We start from the raw sequence: 13,672 nt of genomic DNA on the forward strand, positions 1-13,672 counted from the left end.
AATTTTTCAATAGTTTTTTATGCTCATTTAAAAAATAAAAACTTTTGTTTCTTAAGTTTTAGTTTTTTTTACTAGTTGCTTTGCCATTGTAAATATAAAGCAGTATTTGTTTGTCTGATTTAAATGATCCCTGAATCAATATAAATTCAGTTGTGCCTTTCATTGAATCCTTATATAAATCTTTAGGTAGTTTTCAGCTTTATTTGACACCCAACCCTCATTGATTTAATGCTCCAATAAGCTAAGGTATTTAATATCTAAAAACAAGAAATATTCAGTATTCATGCATTTCAGAGAGGCATTGTATTTGTCCTATGCATAATACAGACATGAGAAAAGTAAAATAAGGGTTACTGGTGGATTTTTAACTCTAAACTTATTTTATGTGATTAAATTAGTATTTTTAAAATTAAAATCACGAAACCTTATGTTTATTATGATAGTGAAAATGGAAATCAGTCTGACGAAATCAGTTTTTATCGTAGAAACAAAACTTTTAGCTTAGAATGCCTGTATAGGCAGTGGTTACAAAGTTCGAAGAACCGCACATTGAATTAGGCATAAATAAAAAAGTAGCCTGATTTTGGGCCAGACTAATGTAGATAAATAGATAGATAAAATGTATTAAATCACAAGAGCTTAGAAAATATGAAAATGTTTAGGTAAGTTTTACAGATTTTGATAGATGAATAGACTTTATGGTAAAAAAGGACAGACAGATAGACTTATAGGTAGATAGATAGATAGATACAATATAATGAACAAGTAAAGCATAGCTAATTTAGAGAAGAGCAGAGTGTAAGGTGGCGTTATATAAAAAGAGCCTTGTTGAGTAACGACCCCCTCCCCCCTCCTTTACTTTCAAAACAAGAGAAGTTGTTTTTCGTTTGTTTATTTATTACCGTAGGTTGGGTAAAGTTATATTATATTGCGAAGCCTAGCAAGGTTAAAGTAATGCATGTAAATGCATATGGACGCGATAAGACTTATTCAATGGGTATAAAAAATAAAAAAAACTTGAGGGAGGGATAGGCATGGACTGTGAATTACACTGTTACCCAAAGTTTTATACCACGATATCTTTTCCATAGCCAAAAATTTTGGATTCTATTATGGAATTTTGATTGGTTGATTAACAAGTATTGTCCTAATGTTTCAACTAATACTTTTAATCTACAGAAGAAACAATTATGTTTATCATAATTGGTGATTTATACCACGTCTTATCCCTTAAGATCGCTAGATTAGTTTTGCTGAATGTCATACTATTTTTTTTTTAAATTTAGGTTAATCCATCTGCCCTTGGTCCTTCTGGTTGTCCATCAAGGTTTACTGGTGGCCGCCCGTGCCAGAATAAAACAGGGATCATCTGTCCACAACCTGGAGACTAATATCAGCAAACAGGCATGTGTCATTGTGTATTAGAAGTTTTAAAATAAAACGAGGATGACAACATCCATAAGTAGCGAGGCTTTTAAAAATTATATGAAGAAACGGACAAATTGAGTAATAAAGAAGATATTCAGTTGTTATAAAAAAAGAAATAAAAAGAGATAAATTATCACAGTAATATGAAAAAAAGGTATTTTCTTTTTTAAAGCATGGCCGACAGACCAAGTAAGTTATATATTGAATACTCAATGGTAGTGTTACAGAGAAGCTTTACCACAAATGTATGCTGTCATAAAGTTACAGGCGGACGGACAGACAGACAAAGTGAATTATAGAGTAGCTTCGCTACTACAAATATTCTACACAAAAACACAAATAAAAATCTACCAAAGGATGATGATGAAAACAATTCTCAAGCTAGAAAATCCAGGGAATCAAAAATATTCACCATTTTCAGAGCGCCTACTCAAAAGGAACTTTTTATTCAGTTGCTTAAAATATAATATGTCATGTACAATGATTTTAATTTAAAATATTTATTTAAAGATTTAAGATTTTATTTAGAAGGTTAGAATAATTAGAATCTTCATGGCATTAGATCGAAATATTACTATATTAGTTAAAATTTTTAATGTTTCGAACTTTTTAAAATGACAATAATCAAGAAAGACAGAGTAGTTTAGAAAACATGACGTACGGACAGTACAAGACAATGTTTACAAATAGAATATTTATTTTATTGACTCGTATTATAGACAGCTTTCCGCGGAAAGAAAAATGAAAATTATGAGATTAATTCCAACAGAATCAGTATTATTCTTGAAATTTTTTTCGTGAAAAATTGTCTGTAATACGATATGTTGCATGATTCAGTTTGACTCAGAACCGGTTATAATCCAGCGGATATTAATCGGTTTCATAAGATATACTGGGAAATATGCACTACAGTAAATAATAATCATATTTTTTTGTTTTTCCGAGAAAACATACACTTCATGCCAAATTCACAAACAAAATTTAAAAGAAGGTGTATCAACTATTTTTTTTATAGCTAGCCGGTTCTTTTAGTAAGTAGTAGATGTAAAATTTTTCATAGAATTCAGATATGCAATCGGTTTTTTTGTAGACCTCTTATTTTTTAAGTAATTTAAGTTTAAAAAAAAAAAAATTAAGTCGATTTTAAGGTACTAAAATGCAACAAAAAAAAGAAAGAAAATGGTCATTATGAACAAAAATAGTAAGATCTTTAATTTGACATCTTACTTTTTCAATTCTGTCAGGTAATTATTGAAAAAATCGATTTTTTTAAACCCACGAGAATAAAAACTTTGAACTTAATTTTATTATTTCACAAATAAAAAAATATGGGTTCATATATACCATTAGAATCAGAAAAATATTACGAATCCATTGTAAGCAAAATTGAAAAAAAAAGTTTACAATATAGTATATAAACTACAATAAAAGGAATTATATGAAAATATCATATTATGTTGTACAGGCAACGTCTTAATTCTTCAATTGAGTATAAAAATGGGAAGGGGGTAAAAAGGGGGTAAAGAGGGGGTAAAAAGGGAAGACAATAGTGTTGTCTGAACAAAAAAAATAATTGGCCATTTCTGTAATTTTTTAATTTTTTAATTTTTTTCAATTTTGCTTACAATGGATTCGTAATATTTTTCTGATTCTAATGGTATATATGAACCCATGTTTTTTATGTCTGTTTGAGAAAATATTTAGGTCTAAAGTTTTTATTATACCGAGGTTAAAAAAATAGATTTTTTCAATAACTACTCAACAGAATTTTAAAAGTAAGGTGTCAAATTAAAGATCTTACTATTTTTGTTCTTACTGACCATTTTCTTCTTTTATTTTGTTGCGTTTTAGTACCTTAAAACCGACTTAATTATTTTTTTAAAAAACTTAAATTACTTAAAAAATAAGAGGTCTACAAAAAAACCGATTGCATATTTGAATTCTATGAAAAATTTTACATCTACTACTTACTAAAAGAACCGGCTAGCTATAAAAAAAAAAGTTGATACAACTTCTTTGAACAAAAACAAAAAATAATTGTTTAAGGAAGTAAATATTTTGTTATTTATTTTCCGCATATTTATACTTCTAATGAATATATATTTTTTTTATAAAATTTTTTTTACAATGAAAATTTTTAAAGATTAAAGTAGAATTTAGGTTGGGTTTATTAAGGTAACTGTTTAGTGACTAGATCCTAAAGAATAGGGAGTTTATTACCATAGACCTTAAATTTTTAGTAGCATTTATATCAAAAACAAGAGCAGTTCCGGATATTTCAATGGGAGGAAAAATAATTAAAATTGATCCAAAGATAAGAATCAGCCCCATGAACACTCATTTTAGTTGAGTAGAAATTTTGTAATCAATTAAATTGTTTCTTTCTTTGATGCTTCCCTATAAAGAAAAAGCAAAGAAGGGGCTAGCAAAATATTAGCGTAAAATAGAGAGACAGAAATACATTCCATGTCTTGTTTATAAGAATCAGAGAGAGAGAGGCAGGGGACAATGGGCTGTTTATTTCACTAGTCCCAAAAGTTTTACAAAGACGTTTTCTTATTCGTTAAATTAACTACTTTGGGGACTTTTACTGAATTTTGATTGGTTGGTTTAATAAGTTGAGTGTTCAAACGTTTCAACCACTAATTTTAATCTACAGAAGGGGTAATTTTGTGTGTCATAATTAAGGATGTACATAAATTTATCGGCCATTGTCTTATCCCTTTAATGTTCTTCTTTTTTCCCTTAAAATTTAGCGCAATTTACTTAAGCAATTGTCGTATTTCTTTATAATAATTATGAAATACCAAAACCTAAGTATGTGTTGAAGTAGGTCATTTTAAAGTTACGAATCTACTCTATAAACAAAGTATGTCATTACGTCGATCAGAGTAAAGGAAGCAGCTTATATTGACCAATGGTATAATGTTACTGGCCTATCATTGGTTATTTTTATTGTATGATGTCATTTTTATAGACACTATAAGCTGCTTCAGAGTAAAAAATTCTTTATCTATGTTGTTTTATTTTAGGGATTTTGTAAATTTACTGAAATGTAGTATGCGATATGCAGGAATTTATTGGCAATACCTGTAATAGAATTTCATTTTTACAGATGCGTGCCCAGGTTTTGCCAGGGGGGAAGTCAATATTAAGGGGGTGAAGGGCAGGCAGGGCTTCATAAAATCAAAATTACAGAGGGCGGTCACACTCACCTACACCACTTTTTTATATGATATATATTAGCGTCAAAAACCTATATTTCTTTATTTCCAATATTTTTTTGTTTTTGCTTTGCCACTTAGAAACATAGCTGTTATTGTTATTATTTACTTTGTATTTCTGAAAGTCTGGCATTTGAGTGCACTTCTTTAGTCTTTAGTCTTTCTTAAAGTAGCGATCTACTCTATAATTATAAATGTCGAACGACACGTTATGGGAAAAGCGTTGATTTCTCACCAGATATTCAAGTTAGTCAGCTGTGCTACAAAAAAAAGATATGTTTTTTTTCATCATATAAGGTTTAATGAATTTTTTTTATATAATACTTATAAATCATCTTTAAATTTTCTTATCACCACTAAATATCTGCTCTAGTTTTCTATACCGGATGCTCATTGGTTTAAGGGAATATTCACAAATAGATTTCTGCTGTCTCTTTTAAATAGCAAAAAGAAAATCACCTTTCCCTCTAAACGTAACTTACTGGCGGACATTCGTAATTAAAGAGTAACTTCACAACTGAATGTAGTAAATAAATGCTTAAGTAAATAGTAATCAATTCAAATACCCCACTGACTTACATAACAGAGGGGTAGATTTTCCATTTGAAAACCACCAAATTCACAATTCCAAACGAAATGTTTGGTTGGTTTTTTGTCCTAAATTTCACCCTCAACCAACCCCCTTGTTAGTAGTAAAGCTTCTATACAAATCCTCTACCCCTATATTTTAAAAGTTTCTTTTTTGAACAAATATGCCGCACTCTTGTATCAAAACGAAAACTAGGTCTTTTTGGTCATAGTGACTCTACCAAATGTATTCTATGTAATGTAGAAAGTAGTATAGAACATTCATTATTTTTTTGCCTTTACCCAAAATTCTTTATAAATGCACTTGCTTTATATTTAGACTATTATTTTAATAATGACACCCCTGAATTCATTTATCTCAAAGAAAATTTTTATCTTTTTAATGTTTGGTACCCTATATTTGCTAAAAATGAAATATTTTTTCAACTATCATTGCTAATTCTAATTGCCAAAGATCGCTCATTAAAAATTAGTAAAGATGAATGTTTATCAAGATGGACCATTCTAAACTGTTTCTCTCAATCATTGTTTGTTGTAAAATCTGCTTTATCAATTTTAAATAATATGGGTCTAAATTCTGATTTTCTTAATGATTTTCTTGAGTTTCTATTAAAACAAAAAAATAATATCTCATACTTCAAATGTACATGATTTATATTCCGTAATTCGTAATTTATCTATTATAAACATTTAAAAATACATAAATTCATAGTTTGTTTCATGTTTAACTCGAAATAAATTATATAAAAACAACATAAATAGTATTTTGTCTGTACGTCTATTTTTTTTATAGTTTTCCACATTTGCTATTCATTAACAAGCATATATTTTCACCATTTCTATTATTGAAAAACAAAATTCTTCTTTGTCAATTAGCGGATGCACCCCTTGCCCTTAGGGGCTCTGTATTGAGCGAGGCAGAGAGTAACTAAAAAAAAGTCAATAAATATCCCTAGACTTAGATTTGAAAATAGAATGGCCTAAAACCATCAATAAGAACTCAATCAGTTCAGTAGTTATTGAGATCCCAAGCTTCAGACAGAAAACCTTACTACTTTACATATAAAACTAGCAATTATGCCCTAGCCTCAAGGGGCTTTATAATCTAAGTGGCAGAGAGGGGCTAGAAAAATTGCTTAGAACCTCAACTTGACTTAAATCTGAAAAAAATGGCTTAAAACCATTACAGTATTATGTGAAGCTTACCTAAAAAAGAGAACTCAATCAGTTCAGTAGTTATTGAGATCTTGAGCTTCAGACAAGAAAAACTTAATACTTTACTGTATGATATTGGATATTTTCTTTCTTGTTTTTATTATGAAATAAAAATACATAATTTCTTATTAAATTATATTATTATTCAAATTACATAGGAATTAATTCTCAAATTATAATGTTATCATATTACATACATATATAGGGAAAAATTTATATTTTTAAGTAATTTCTAAAAACAATTGAAAGTTAAAACAAGGATAATTATGTTTATAAATATCACAGAAACTGCAAGCTAATATTTGATTATAAATAGCTCATTTAGGTATTAAACAATACTATGTTTAAAAAGAAACAACTTTATACTAAATTATAAAGTAGCAAGAAGTTTTTTGTCATAAAAACAAAATCTCGGAAAACTTTATGAGTTTTACTTTTCAGGGATGGTTTATAAATGTCTTTGGGTGGCATTAGGCTATTTTCCTGACCTACCAAGCACTAAATTGTAAAAAAGAACATTAAATTTTTCACAAAATACATTTTTAACATTTAAAATCAAAAGTTATTTTTTCGGAATATTGAAAGACGAAAACAGTAAAAGTGTATGACTATGACGTCAGAAAAAATTAACAATTAACCAATGAGAAGCCAGTATTCACAATGGTAAAATATATAGCGGCCTCTCATTGGTTATTTGTTAATTTTTTCTGACGTCATAGTCAGACACTTTTACTGTTTTCTTGAAAGACATACCCTAGTACCTAGTTATAGAAAAGCTTTGCTTCTATAATAATGATAATGTTAATGCTTATTGTCATAATTTTAATATGAATTTATGTGATTTTAATGACAGTTTTATTATACCAATTACGTTAATGCAATTTTTACTTACTTTTTATTTTTACTTCGCCCGAAGCCTCTTGGGGTAGGTGGATGTTTCCAGAGAGAGAGACGACAATGGATTGTTTATTAGACTAGTCCCAAAGTTTTATAATAGCGTTTTCTTATTTGTTGGCTTAACAACCTTTGGGGGTTTACGGAACTATGATTCATTAGTGTATTAAGTTGAGTGTCCAGTCCAACTTTTAAACAACTAATTTTAATCTACAGATTATTATTAAAAGTGAAGCTTTTCTATAAATAGGGTCGGCCTGTACGTCCATCCGTCCGTACGTAACGGATAGCTTTTCTCGTTATTTTATTCATGTTAGGATTGTCGTATCGATTTTAAAGTTTGCATGATGATTTCTGTAGTAGTTAGGTACGATTTAGAAAGTGTAGCAACTATATAATCGAAACAAGAACTTTTTTAACAACAGTTTATTATGTGATATAATCATCCGATTGATCTGAGAGAGAGAGAGAGAGAGGCAGAGAGACAGAGAGACAGAGAGACAGAGAGACAGAGAGACAGAGAGACAGAGAGACAGAGAGACAGAGACAGAGAGACAGAGAGACAGAGAGAGAAAGAGAGAAAGAGAGTAAGAGAGAGAGAGAGAACGTAGAGAGAGTAAAAAAAAGGGATACAGAGTGAGAAAGAGATACAGAGTGAGAAAGAGATACAGAGTGAGAAAAAGATACAGATTGAGAAAGAGAAAAATAGAAAGAGAGATATAGAGTGAGAAAGAGAGAGAAAGAAAATGAAAGAGAGAGAAAGAGAGTTACAAAGGGAGAAAGAGACTGAGAAGGAGAGAGATAGAAAGAAATGAGAAACTGAGAGAGAGAGAAAAAGTTAGAGAGAGAGAGAGAAAGAGAGAGAGAGAGAGAGAGAGAGAGAGAGAGAGAAGGAGAGTAATACGCAGAGAAATATGGAGAAACGAAATTAAAGTGAAAATATAAATTATTATTGATTAAGATTTATATCAACAGGCGCGCATAAAATAGAGAGAAAAAGATAGATAGATAGATAAGTAAAAAGGCATAAATAAACGAACAATAGAAAAAGAAAGAAAAAAGATAGATATGGCAGAAATTAAGCAAGTGATAGATAGATAGATAAATATAGAGATAGAGAAATGAAAAGAAAAGTGAGAATTAAAATTATTTCTCATCCGGAAAAACTGTCTGATTCGGATTCTCATGAAAAATTGTTTATTTGCAGCGTAGCTTCTCTAAAATTTGCTTTGATCTACATAAAATTTAGAAATAAGTAATTTAGGATGTGTTAAGGGGAAACGGATTCACCTAAGAGGGAAAGATACCCATTTGAAAATAGTCTAAAACCTAAAGAGCTTTACTTTATATTTTAGGCACGATAGTTCAGTAATTTTAGGGATCTTAATGAATATACAAACAATAGATTGCTTTGAAATTCAATGTTTCAATAGGGACTATAAGATGTTCAATTATGCAAATTTGTTTGTTCTCGTATTATAGACAGCTTTCCACGGATATTAAAATAGATACAGATTAAAACCATTTTTATTAACCCGGAATGGCCGACGGCCCAGGCAAACACAACTGGTTTTAAACTTTTAATATTATGATTTTTATTCGTGGAAAATTCTGAAATACGATGTTAAACATGAATTTTCAATGTGGCTGAGAATCGGTTCTAATCAATTAATCAGTTTTGAAGCCATAATAATCCTGTTTCTGTATATTTTTATTCTTGTTGGAAAGGGATAAAAAACTTGTCTGATTTATATGTGAATTCACTCAGGGATAATGGGATAGGATAATTGACAATAAATTATGAAAAGGCCAGGGATGGAGGAGACATTGGACTCAAAATTACACTGATACACAAATTTTTAGAACAACGTTAAATTTTTATTGAATTTCAATTGTTCAAAACTTGAATTGTCCAAACTTTTCAGCCAATATTTTAATATATAGAAGGAATAATATTGTTTATCATTATTGGGGAATTAAAGAAATTTTTCGTCCATTGTCTTATACCTTGAGATCCCTGGTTGAAACACAAATGTCTGGAAAAATATTACATCAGAATTTAAAAACTTTCTTTAATTATTTTATAATCTTTTATTATGGTAAGGTCAATGCTATTATATTTTATCACTAGCGGCTACGTCTTTGGAGGTCTCTAGGGACACTTGATACGGGAGATGGGAGTGGACCCCTCCCCCCTTTTAAAATTTTTCTAGAGCAGAATCTTTTATGCGGGGGTCATATTTCTCTTACGATGGTGGAGAGACCCTCCCCAAAAATAGTTATAAACCTTCCCTATATATATATACAGCTTCACTGTAAAGGAAAACCAAATCGGTTTAGCGGTTAGTGAGATCCTTCGCCAGAGATTTAAAAAGTTACTACTTTATATAATAGGACTAGCTGCATACAATTTCATTCAAACTCAAAGTTTTATTTATTCTAAGCAAAAGATCTCTAAAACAGGTGAATGATTTTTTGAGAAACATTCTTAGAGTCTTTGGGATATGCTTCCCTCAAAGTACTTAGCGAGCACAAAAACCTGCCCCCTTCTATTATTTAGAAATAAAATGAAAATATGGGGGTTGGGGGATACTTTGGTCAGATTAGGATAGGTTAGACTCACAGGTATAGGCCCCGCAGATGTAAAGCATAAAGACAAAAATTATTTCCAAGTTTTTTCTAAAATAAGAATTAATCCTTTATTTTATGATTTAACAATCCACAGAAACTGTCTATAATAGGATGCAAAAAAAGCTATTATTCTTACTGAAGCGTTTACATTTAAGGAATGTTTTAAAGTCACCAATCAGTAATTTTAATTTGACTTCAATTTGATTGAATAGCCTTTAATGTGATGTTTATATGATGTATTCACAATATAGCTAAATTTGTATGTCTGCAATAGCTTTTTATTGCCTTTTAAAGAAAAAAATCTGCAAAAATTTATCAAAAGAATATTTTTTTGCTTAAAATTAAAAGATAATATAAGTTTTCTAGAGATCATTCACATATACATAAATTATCCTATTATATAAAGTAGTAAGTAAAGTATACGTAGGACCCGTGATGGTTTTGGGCTATTTTACCTTTAAATTGTTATTTTAAAGTAATGGTTTAAAACAACTTAATTCCCTGCTTTCCCATACACTATTATTGATTTCTCAATGAAAATAGTACGTTTCAAGAGTACTTTTTTTAAAAATGCTAATTTTTTAACTTTAGTAGCTTTATAGTCATACCAAGATTTTATTATACAGGACAAATATAAAAAATATTAAAAGGTAGTCGAGTGTTAAAACATATTAGCTAACCTTCAAGCAATATAGCCACAGATAGATATATAGATAGATAGATGGGTAGAAATGTATATATAGATAGAAATAAATAGTATAGATTAGTATTTAAATAGATAGATAGACAAATGAATGATAGAAAGACAGATAATTAAAAAAGAATTAAAAAGCAACTGAATAAAAAATGCTAATTACATAGGAGCTAAAGTTGCGGGAACAATTTAAAAGCAACTACATCTTCAACTCAGATGAACAGGATATTCCTCAAAAACGCACCAGAAAAATATTCAAGCGAATGAACTCATTAAAAGAAAGTGATATTTTAAGGCCCCAGCTAAAGTTTGTTGTGAATGGTGGTCAAGTTGATACTGAATTTAGAGACACTTATCAATATAAAGATATTGTATCAAGAGCTAGATATTCGGATGAGGAAATTTCATCCAATCCCAATGTTGGACAAGCACGTTCAGCAACCCAAAATGTTTGGTCGATTGAGAATGAAAATGATAGCAGCGCGATTATGAACACACTTCTTATTGAAGATAATAATAATGTTAATGAATATACAGATACAAATAATAATGATGACCCTACCATGAATACATTAAGTGCAGAAATAGACAGCGTAGCGTCTAATGATATATCCGAGGAAGAAAATGATAATTTTGACATGGGATTGAAAGGTGAAACTTTACAAAATGATGGATATGACAAATTTAATGATGCTGACGCTAGATTGCCTACAAATGATGATATATTAGAAATCTCAAAGACATCAGATTATTCAACCGAAGAAAAAGAAGTAGCATTACAATCCTCTGACCATGAAGTTGCAATGAATGAATATTCCACAACTACTGCTACAACAACCACTGCTGCATATGAAATGATTGACAATAATAACCACCAACAAAATCTGCCAACTGACCATGCAAAAAATTCGCGAATTGATTTTGAAAAAAATCCGTTAAACAATATTGAAGAAAATCCACCAACTACAATTATAAATGATATCGTAGATTTTACCATTGAAGCTGGTATTATGGACAATAATAACAATGATAATATCGCTATTAATGACGATAATTTATTTGAAGAATCTTCCCATGCTCCCATTATTACCACAGTTAATAGCCGCGATTATAACAATTATGACATCAATGGTAAAATTACAAACAATGAAAATGAAATTTCAAGCGGGGCGCAAAATTTTGCGGTTGCAGGCAATCAACAACTTCCGGAGTATATCCATACAACACACAGCTTAAGCACTCTTGGCGCGAACAGTGGTGCAGCAAGTAGCGCCACAAATACACAGACAAGCGTTGGGAAAAATACCTCAACTGAAAGTGAAAACACATATTATTTTAACACTGACAAAACATATGGTAGCAGTGGCGAGCAAATATATGGCGACAGCTTACAAAATAAAGAGGTTGAAGCTAACAATAGCAATCAACGCATGCCCGAGGCGACCACGCACGCAAACTTAAAACCACTTGCTATTAAAAACAATGCTGAAAATGATTATGAAATGTCTTACATTAATGATGACGCGGAGAAAGCAGAAATTAAAACACAAACTGTCGATTTTTATGAATTTCAAAATAGAGAAAGTGACAATAATGAAACGGACAATCTTTATGAAATTATAGAAAATGTTGTGGCTAAACAGGAAAGAAAAAGTCTTGTGGACAGTCTTTATAGTTGGTTATCAAATAGCTACATGATAAACAATAATATTTATCAAAACAACTACAGCACAAAAAGGACTGACAACGGGCAAAATTTTGTTCATAGAAATAGTGGCAGATCTCAAAATTATGATAATGTAAAAGGACTGCCGGCTCAACAATTTGAACATTTTCAACAAACACATTTTATGCCCATGTTTCCTTGGGTTAGCTATCCCTACCCATATCAGTTACAACATAATGGACACCAAGTACAACATAATGTTCATCCAGTACATCATAATGTACAGCAAAATGTACATGATGTACATCAAGATGTCCACAGTAAAGAAGTACAACCACAACCAACAAAGTATGACAATGTACACACAGTTCATTCCACTGTGCCTACAGCCCACCCATCTGTACCAACAGTCCACGCTACTGTACCCGGAGTACATGCTTCTGTACCCGGAGTACATGCTTCTGTACCCTATGTACTAGTTCCAGTGATCCATGTACCCTATGTCTATTATCTTCCTGTATATAATAAATACAACCTACCTAATGTACATCTGAATGAATCTCATTAAAATTAAGAATAAAATATGTAAATGACTTTTTTTATTAATTTTTATCTATTCTATAATTAGACTTGCCCGTACGCACGTCTAACCTTCAGAAAGTTGCTGTAAATAGCTAGTTGTGAAATTTTCTGTTTTCTTAATTTTTGCTATTCTAGAGGCCTCTAGAAACATTTGAGGGAAGGGGGAGGGGTCCGACCCTTCACTTTACAATTACATATACTTAGTTGTGGGGGAGTTGTCAATTTATTAGGAGCGTTTTCTATTTGGTGGTACCCTTCCCCAAAATGGTTATAAACCTTTCCAGGAATATGAAAAGCTTCACTGTAAAGAAGAACCACATCGGATTAACGGTTTACGAGATCCTTCGGTAGAGGCAAACAGACAGTCTCACAGACATTCTGTCATTTTTATAAAATTATTGTTATATTTTAATTCTATTGTAACGCATATTTCTATGAGCTTCATATGCTATAAATAAAATCCGTAGTTGTTTTCGAAAAAAAATTCTTTATTTCTATGATAAAAAGTAGAATGATGTCTGTCCGTCTGAAGCTTAAGATCTCGGTAACGGCTGAACCGATTGGATTTTACTCTTCAGGGAATATACCTAATGGTCCTGTGGTGGTTTTAGGCTATTTTTTGGGTGGGTGGGACACCCCTAACCCCCCAAAAAATAACATCATTGCACTACCACTTTTGAAAATTTTCTCTTTGGTCAAAGCCCCTAGACGCTATGGGCAAAGCTACTAGTACTTTATAAGTTACTAGCA

General features: G+C 30.6%; 1 long non-coding RNA gene across 1 annotated transcript in view; it reads left to right on the forward strand.

Moving 5' to 3' along the window:
• The window catches only part of LOC145326516 (uncharacterized), a 36,718-nt gene extending 34,823 nt beyond the window's left edge, over positions 1–1,895 (forward strand). Inside the window, exons 3-4 of the long non-coding RNA XR_013881928.1 lie at positions 1,287–1,404; positions 1,785–1,895. This is a non-coding gene — a long non-coding RNA (uncharacterized LOC145326516). The remainder of the gene's footprint in view (positions 1–1,286; positions 1,405–1,784) is intronic.
• Positions 1,896–13,672: the final 11,777 nt, after the last annotated feature.

The sequence above is a fragment of the Acartia tonsa genome, chromosome 8 (genome assembly GCF_053477335.1).
Source record: "Acartia tonsa isolate MP-2025a chromosome 8, ASM5347733v1, whole genome shotgun sequence".
Taxonomy (NCBI): domain Eukaryota; kingdom Metazoa; phylum Arthropoda; class Copepoda; order Calanoida; family Acartiidae; genus Acartia; species Acartia tonsa.